Raw genomic sequence first — 9,554 nt, forward strand, 5'->3', positions numbered from 1 at the left:
TAACTGCTTGATTTATTAATAATCTGACTTAGATTCACTTAAAATCTTGCTGTAGTCAATAAACTTATTTGTTTTATCTAAAATAGTGCATGTGGATTGAGTGTGTGCAGAGATCTCACTTGAAGTGACAGAGCTGGGGCATATCAATTTATTTGATAAACTGATAGACAGGTGTAAATGAGCGTGCAGTGTGCAGCACTGAATCCTGCAAGATGGCAGTTCCCGGCGTTGCTTCTGGAACTGGGGGTGTTTGCTGGGGGTCTATCCAATAAGTGGATGGCTGGAGCGCTCCTTCGCTAGGTGAGGGACTGATTACACACAGGAGGCCGAGCATGGGCCAACCCAGGAGTGGATGGTTCACATCGCAAAGCAGGGTAAGTCGGACCCAGGAGTGAGCAATTGGGGTGACACAGCTATACAGCAGTCCAGATTGCAGGGGTGGAACGTCATCGCAACGTTCTGTTGCAACCCTACACTTTAGGCACAAGGCAGAGGTAAAGGTTGGTTTGTCCAACATCTCAAGTATATTAACCAGCACTGAAATGGATAACTGAAGTGGTTAGGTGGAGCTTCTGGAAACAGTAATAGAGTTACCTTTCTTAAATAAAGGAATAAGGCTGCTTAAGTAAACATTTCAACTGGCCTACTCCTTGCAAGAGCAAACTTAATAAAATAGTTGGCTAGAAATTACGTTATTTTACAAAGTATTATACCACATGCCTTGAAGTAGAAACTGAAGGCTCTGTTAAATGGATTAAAGGTTGCATAGCTTTACTGTACCTTATGAAAGTAAATTTAAATTTTACTAAATTACTTCAGTTCTGAGATATAAGCTTTTCAGTGAATCACACTAAATCTGTGTGTGCGCGCACACGCATGTGGTTTAGACATTTTTAATACCTCCACCACATATGTATGCAAGCACACGTTATGGAAAAAGTACATTGCTAGAACTATTTCTCCGCCCTCTTACTCCAACAGTGGATCAACCCACCACTAATCACAGACAACCGTTTGATGCATGAATTAGCATTTTCCACTTTGATACTATATTATTATAGTATCTAAAGTGACTAGTTTTCATTACAACTGGCACACATTGACCACGGTTAGTGATTTTGGGTGCTTCCACTTTTGTCTAGCCAACTTAAGACACCTTAAAGAATCTAATTTTCAGAAAGCAGGTGCTCAGCACTTTCTGAAAAAAGTCAGAAATAGTATCACGTTTTAACTCATCTCAAGTATTTAAGAATCCAGAAGAACCCAACCTATAAGTAATGTTTCCCAATTAACAGCATGACTTCAGAACAAAAAAGTAGTAAGTAGATTTTGCAACAAACTAAGGATAAGCAAGCAAAGTAACCTGTAATGGGATAAAAGGGAAGGTCCTCTTTTAGGAACAGCATTTAATCCCTGAAGGAGAAAGGATTTAAACACCATGAATCAGTTTTGTAACATTGCAGAAAGTGTTTATCATCTCATTCCAACACCTGTGTACAGAGCAAATTTCCAATACCTGTTGTTTTCAACCTGACTATTTCCTAGAATACAAAAAGATATTCTAACTTCTATCCCCATGAATGTTAACATTTAGTGTCAACCACCCCAAACTCAATTCGTATTTTTTCCACATTCAGTACATCACTAGGTCCATGTGCAATGTCTCATACATCACAAGAAGAAAAATCATTCATCGTCATTTAAATGATACCTGCTCCCAGTGCCAGTGAAACTAAAATGGAGCTGTTAATTTAAATGTAAATTAAGGGATTGGAGGTCAATTACCAAAGCAGAGGGATCCGATTGCCACATCTATATGCATAGGAAAAGTGTGTACAAAGCATGCAGTGCACATACCTGTTGTAGAAATACCTATTCATTGAGAAATATTTTCTTACATAATTTACATACTGTAAAGCCCTAAATTTGAGAATATCGCAGCACTGACAGCAATAAAACAAAATATTCAAAGCCCCTTTATAAAATTTTGCCACCTTTAGTTCCATAAGTCTGCCAAGAATACAATATGCCTTCAAAAGTACTCATTTTACTGGAATCGATAAATCATGAAGGAATTTTCATCTATAAAATGTCAATAAGAGAAGATGTCAATGTCAGAAGAGATAAGATCAGCATGCTCATGCTAAACACCTGAATAAGCACATTTTTCATTTCCTCATCCAAAAATGCCCATTAGGCTCTTTCATGCAAATTTCTTATGAGAACTGTGAAGGATTCCAAAAATTGTTTTAACAACCAACAAAGTAACTCTTGCACAACGCAGCAGATATTTGACTATTACTAACATACACAATCCTAACAAGCATGTTTGGAATTTTTAACTTTCAATGTCACCCCTCAGTGCTATATAAACAGTACACCTGTATTAGTGTCACTGGCCAACCAACTGAGTTGATAAGAATGCAGCCTCAATAATTTCACTGTGTCTTCATCACTTTCTTTTAAAATAAATATATATATATCTGTAACTTCACACCTTTCTTGCTGTGCTTATGCCAGCATCCAGGGCTACAGGACTCTCATTGTTAGGGCTATCTCTGGGATACAGAGCTCTTTTTCATCATTCCCAAAAGTCCAGGTTAATTTTGACAAAGAACAAAACTCATGGATGAAGGAAAGAAAATACCACCACCTAGGCTTGTAAGCTATTATTCACTGTAGATGTTATTTAAAGACCTCATGGGTACAGCATTTCCAACAGAGTCAGCTACTGACTCCTGCAATTATTTAAGCCTGATCTCCACTCTGAGTGGAAAAGTGGAACCTCCCTCTTTGCACTGAGGGAAAGTCAGTTTACTCAGCACAAGAGCAAGACTGTCTTGTCCCACTATTTCAAAACCTTCATTTCTACAGCACACCTTTCCCTAATATCTAGGCTGCAGATACAAAGTGTCTCATTAAACTGAAAACGGACACAAAATTAAGTCACTGAATTTGTATTGGATGAGCCCTGATTTTCTCTAATTCTTGCTTCAGTTGCTGCTACTTAAATATTCTCCTCCTCTCCCATATCTCTGAAGGGACAGCAGACATGCCATTTCTTATTCAAAGCTACTTTATTTAACCTATTAAATGTATGCAGGACTTGAAGCAAAACCATAGTTTTCATTTGCATAGAAAAAGGTCCCTTGTGTCACTACATCAAGGGCTTGTATACACTTACAGCAGTGCAGCTGCACTGCTGTAGTGCTTAGCGAAGACGCTACCTAAGCCAATGGGAGAGCTTCTGCAGTCAGTATAGGTATTCCACCTCCCAAGAGGCAGTACCTATGTCAATGCGAGACGCACCCCCTGTCAATGTAGCGCTATCTACACCAAGAGTTCAGTCAATAGAACTGTGCTGCTCAGGAGTGTGGATTTTGCACACACCCGAGCAACCTAGTTATACCAAAATAAGTTTGTATTTGTAGGACTAAATGAAGGACACTTTCGGTAAACTAACCATTTCAACAGGAATCAAACTGGGTTGGTTGCCAAAAGATACCCAAATCAAAACTGGCTTAGTATAATACAAAAGAGTTACAATGCCAGGTTTCAGGACTAAGTCTCACAGTAGACTAAGGTAGAAGTCAGCTTTCATAAACAGAGCAACTATGGAGATCCTAGTCACTTTATCAGCTTCTACTTTCAATCCTATGGGCAGCAGTGAAACGCTCAAGGATTATCTCAGTTTCACAGCGCAGAGGCTACTTTGAAGACTTAAGTCCACATGCATACTCTAGCTTTACTGGGATCTGAGCAGCTCTGCCCAAACATTTAGGTTATTGTACCTTGCCTTGCTGGTCTGTGAAAATCATACCTTACTTTTCTCCCCCTGCCCATTCAGAAAATTCCACCACTTCTCCCAGTTCTTCTAAAGCCAATTTGCAGCTGGTCAAATGCAGAAGCATTCACCAAACTCTCACTTTTCCTCCCCCCCCCCCCCCTTTTTTTTGCAGATCAAGTCCTAGCCTTGGGATGCAATCTTTAAATGGTATGCACTAGTTAAACTGGTTTTAGTAGCAGTTCATTTTTCACATCAAGAACACTGAAAGAACAAAATACTCTGTTAATTTTGATCAAGGCCCTTCACTCATTAGTCCTTTGAAAAAATGGGTCTTTAAAATTCAGACTTTCCCCATAAAGCCCAAAATTGAACAGTTTCAGCTTCTGTAACTCCAGTCCAGTGTCCCCTACAAGTCTCTACTTTTCATCAGAGATTTCACAACTACAACATACACCAATGATTGTTGCAAAATTCACAAAGAACTTAATACAAAAGCCACAAGAAATCATATGACTGTACTGTGTCATTAGTAGTTACAACAAAGCACTGCTGTCACTGTGAAAGGAAATAAAATGCTGTTTCCTACAGCTGAGTTTATACTAAACTACAGCAGATCTTATAGCAAAAAAAGCCTAAGCTCTAAGAACTCTAAGCAATAATTCAATTGCTACACTCCCTCCAGAGACTTCATATACATGATCTGCTTTTTTAAATGGGCAGGGAAGGCAGCAGATGTGCTGAGACCAGAGCCTATCATGCTGATCAATACTGTCTCATGGTTTTCTTGTACTTCCCCAATCTGTATTCATCTGTGGTCTTGTGTTTTATACTTAGATTGTAAATTCTTTGGGGGTAGAACTGCCTCTGTTCTGTTCACAGAGCACTAACACAAAGGGGCCCGTGTCCATGGGTAGGACTCCTAGGAACTAGGAGAATACAAATAATAACCAACCTTAGGATATGCTATTTCAACACCTTGAAATGGGCATGAAAAGTCTTTTTGAGATGCCATTCCACCTTGTTTTCAGCAGAAATAGGCAAATCGATTTGGACCATCGCACAGATATAACTTTTGGTCCAACTTTTTTTCCTTAAATTCAAATACAACCCCCATACACACTCCCACTTAGCAACAAGGCAGTTGCTTCCTCTCTTTGGTTCTCTAATAAGCCCACCTATGAAAAGCTCTTTGAAGATCAGTGGAGCCCCTTTGCCCACCCTCTGTCACTGCCTGTATCAAGTCTCACACACGGGAGTAGACAGTCTCAGAGTACATGAAATATGAATTCAGCTACAAGTCCAACCTAAGGAAGGTATTTTAGGCTATGTCTTCACTGCAAGAAATAGGTGTGTTTTTACCTGAATGTAATGTCCTAGTGTAGACAAGGCACAAGTAGCTTTTATCTGGCTGTAGCTAGTCATCGTCAAATCTACACACACCACCACCGGTGTACCTCGAATAACTACATTTAGGTAAAAGCTGCTAGGGACTTCTGTCCACTAACATGTTACATCAAAGTAACTATCAATATGTAAACACATTTTTTACAGTGAAGACATTGCCCTAGAAAGGAGACAGAGGAAGCCTAATTAGCACAGACAATCAAATCTTTTGAGATTTGTCCATACTCCATCTTTCAGGTATAATAATCCGTCACAAACACTAGATTAAAAAACTTCAAACAGTGGTAAAGACATCTACAACCAGTCCTCCACCAGTGCAGCATAATGAAATACTTTCTAAAAATTCTCAGCGGGGAGACAGCCTTGCGGTAGCGGGGAGCTCATTTACCACATCTATTCAATCTTTGGTACCTCTGCTGAGTCTCATGAGGATGTCAGATGTCGTGATGAATGTGGACACCTATCCACTGGAATTTAGAATGAGGGAGCCCAACCGAGTCAATTCCCATATGCTATTGAAGAGCCATGAGAAAACTAAGTATTACTACTACTGAGATGCGCTGATACTTAAAACTTAATACCATCAATTCTTTTATTTAGCCAGTTCTTAAAACAAAAACTTCTAGTTCTCCAATTTGTTTATATAGCCCGTGATCAATATGGCTGTCCCACACAGAGGTTCAGATCTATACAACCTTTGATGCAACAGAACAGGGACTTTTAGCTCAGCTAGTATAGCCTCATGCTTTTAGAACCAAAGGTCCTGGATGTGATTTCCACTGCCAAATACCTCCAAGGGGTGTTGTGTTACATTTAGAAAGATAAAGCAGAGAACCTGAGATTTTGCTAATGGGATACCATCAACTTAAACTTGTTACTTGTTACAATAACAGGTAAAAAAAATATGCACATCTCTGATTACTACTATTTAAAGAGATTATGGAAAAAATAATTTTACTTTGTACATGCCACAGCACTCCCTGTATAGCCAGTTATCATTGCTGACACAGTGTAGTCACCCATTCCTACAGAGGGGATCTCAAGTGGCTGCCCTTTGCACCCACTTGGTGTTCCATGAGAATTTTCGGAGAATACAGGATTTCAACAACATCATGGATCTTTCTGCACAACTAGGCCTTAGTCACTACTATTTAGTATTTTTCCTTTTGATTACATGGGTTTTTTGTTTTGTTTTGTTTTTTAAACAGACCTATAGGAGAAACTTCTTTTAAAAAAGAAAATGTAAAAACAAAATTGTCTGGAACTCAGGGAAAAACTACAGTTAGCTTATTGTTGGAAAGTGATTTCAACCTGATAGCATCCCTATAAGTATTCTTGCTTTGGATGCACAGCGGCATGTGTGCTGGAGATCCTCTGCAGTTCACTGAACTTTGCATATCAGGGAATAAAAGATCAAACTTTTTTTTAAAAAAGGCATGTTTATTTTAAAGTGTGTGCATTAGTTTTAATTATGGCCCAAATTTCACGTGTTAAAATATACTGTGGTACCTTTAGTAATATTAAACAGGATTACAGAACTGGCTTTGCTATGAAATCTCTCTTGAGAACTGGGGAGAGTCATCAAAGTTTTTGATGAGGATTACCAAATTTGCAGAGTAGCAAAATGACAATTACTGAGGCTCAGATGTAAACTCACACCATTAGATTATTTGAAGCACAATACTTTTGATGCTGACTGCTGCAGTTCAGAAAGCCGTTATCAATATCTTGTTAGCACTCAGAATGCTTACTCTAAAAAAAAAACCCCTCTACCATGGAAAACCAAAAAAGGTGAATTGTGTGCCTCTCTGAAAGGATGCAAAGGAACTGTGCTAAGAGCTCAGAGAGTTTCACAAGTTGGCATTGTACATGTTCACGAAGAGATGAACAACCCTGAAGAGCGGCCAGGGGGACGAACAGAGTGGGGCCTAACTGCAGAGCGAGGAGGGAGACCAGCAAAGCCAAGGACTGTCAGAGACACGTCTATTTCCCTCCACTTTCTCTGCACCTCCGGCAACGGATCCCTGACACTCTCCCAGCAGCCAGCCCACCCCAGACCACAGAACGCGGAACTGGAACCGAAAGGCAGCAGGAAGAGTCAGGAGGGATGATAGCCGGGACGGGACGGGACGGGACGTTGTTCCTATGCCCATGAAGTCTGTGTTTGGGAAGGGGAACCAAGCAGCACGGCACTTCTTCCAGCTGGGGAAGCGGAGACACAAGCCCTGCTCCTGGACCCAGCGAGACACAGACACAACTGCCCCGCTCCCCCCGCCGCCGCGCGCGCACAGCAACCCCCCCCCCCCCAACTCGGCCCCCGCCCCCCACCGCGCGCGCACAGCGACCCCCCCCAAAGTCGGCCCCCCCGCCGCGCGCACACAGCGACCCCCCCTCACGCGGCCCCCCCATGCACGGTGACCCCCCCCGGACTCCTCCCGTCACCGGCGGCAAGGTACGCAGTGCCCCATCCCCGGCCGCCCTCAGGACCCCCGGACCCCAAACCGCCCCCCACTCTCGCCTCACCTGCTGGGCGCCGAGCTGCCCCGCTCCAGGGAGGGACGGAGGAAGGCGCCGTTCGGCTCAGTCCCGGCCTCGGGTGGCGGCTCGGCCCCGGAGCCGGCGGCCCCCGCTCCCGACCGAAGCTTGTTCAAAAGTCCCGAGTAGGAGCCGGGAGGACGGAGCCCCCCCCCCTCCCGGACCCGCTCGCCTCGCCCCGCCCCCCCCCCGCCGACGGCACGCCGCCAAGATGGCGGCCGCGCGCGCGCGCCTCTGCTGCGCCTGCGCCGGCCGGGGAGCGAGGGCGCCTGAGGCGAGGCGAGCCGGGCCCTGGGCTCGCGCCCTGTAGGCGGGGCGAGCCTGAGGCGCGGGCCGGGACTCAGCGTGTGGGGCGGCGCACGAGTGTGTCCCCCCCCCCCCCCCGTTTGTCAACCCTCAATATCCAGAAATCATGAGTCTGGCCGGGCCTTCCTCCCTCCCTGCTGGGACCGGGGACCGCCTCCCCGCAGGTGGGCAGAGCGCGGCCCGGCTGGGCTGCAGGGGCCTGGCTCGTCCCCTCACCTCGGGGACTCCAGGGCTGGGGGCTCGGGGCAGGCACCCGCTACCAGGAGAGTGGGGGCCGCTGGCCCCCGCTTCAGCCAGAGCCCCCCGGGGGGTGACTCACGGAGGGAGGCCTTGGTAGACTAGGGACATCGGTGCTGGCCTCGCCATGTTGAGGGAATCTCCCTGGGTCCCATTTCGTGTCCAAGTACGATCCCAGACCGCAGGCCGAGTCACCTGCAGTGCCCGGAGTAGAGAAATGAAATGGCTCCATGACGTGAAAGGGCCTGATACCATGCACCTGCTACAAGGAGTCTCACAGCCTGAACCTGTGGGACACCCTGGTCTGGCCTCTCACTGCCTACCTCCTGTCACTCGCCTTACTTCTGAGGAGAAGTCCTCATTCCTGCAGGGAGTTCCTTGTGGCCACAGGGCAGGCTTTACAGTGCCGGCTAGTCAGTGCAGGCATTTGTATTTTACTGTCCTGTGAAGTGCCATACATACCTGTGATGTTTTATATGAAAGCATGTGTCTATACGGCACCCAGTATGGTAAGGCCATGATCCTCAACAGGGACCTTGGGCTCTTCTGTGATATATAATTTTCTGGTTTGTAAGATACGATATTTTCAGCTTTTCCTAGGGGCTTCTAGATGCTCTTCAACTATTCCTGGAAAATGATTGGGTTTTTTTTTTCTCCAGATATGCATCCAGAGGAAAGAGGATAAAACAATAGTGAGAGAAACAAGAGATGGACAAAGAGAAGGGTATTTGCTATGGGAGTGCCTGCTGTAAAGGAGGAGTGCTGGAGAGGTCATCAGAGCAGCAGTGAGGAAAAGGCAATATGCACCTTGTTCAGGAGAGTTAATGAGGCCCTCTTCAGTTTCCTACTTTACTCTCCAGGTAAAGGAAAGATTTCTACAAAGGTTAAAGAAAGTTTGTCAAACCACTGAGTTAGAGGTCATTTAAAAAAAAAAAAAATCTTTTGAACCTGACCTTTCTCTAACATTTTTTCGCCCTGTAACTCAAAATTGGCTTGTTAAAGCTCGTCAGAGACTAACGCATCAGCTACATATGAAGAAAACTGATGTATAATTAAGCAAAGCTAATAATTTTTGTTACGGATAGTTTAAGGTTCAGTTCTGTTCCCATGGTATCATTGACATCAGCAGAAGCAACTCTGAGATCCAGTTGATTGCAACACCTGAGCTGATGGGAAATAGAGTCTGGTTTGCAGAGTGATGCTATTTTTTTCCCCCCTATTCCTGTCTTTGGCTCTTGCAAGAGCTAATTTTCAGTGTCAAAAATCTAGTTATCTTCAAATGTTG

General features: G+C 44.1%; 1 protein-coding gene across 2 annotated transcripts in view; it reads right to left on the reverse strand.

The window, feature by feature from the left end:
- KLHL13 (kelch like family member 13) overlaps positions 1-7,852 on the reverse strand; it is a 110,610-nt gene extending 102,758 nt beyond the window's left edge. Inside the window, exon 1 of one of the 2 annotated variants that reach the window (XM_067547997.1) lies at positions 7,715-7,852. The gene's annotated coding sequence lies outside the window, so the exon portion shown is untranslated. The remainder of the gene's footprint in view (positions 1-7,714) is intronic. The other variant, XM_067548001.1, reaches the window with a different exon arrangement.
- Positions 7,853-9,554: the final 1,702 nt, after the last annotated feature.

Source organism: Emydura macquarii, unplaced genomic scaffold (genome assembly GCF_026122565.2).
Source record: "Emydura macquarii macquarii isolate MOO-44397 ecotype Brisbane River unplaced genomic scaffold, CSIRO-AGI_Emac_v2 contig_1253, whole genome shotgun sequence".
Lineage (NCBI taxonomy): Eukaryota > Metazoa > Chordata > Testudines > Chelidae > Emydura > Emydura macquarii.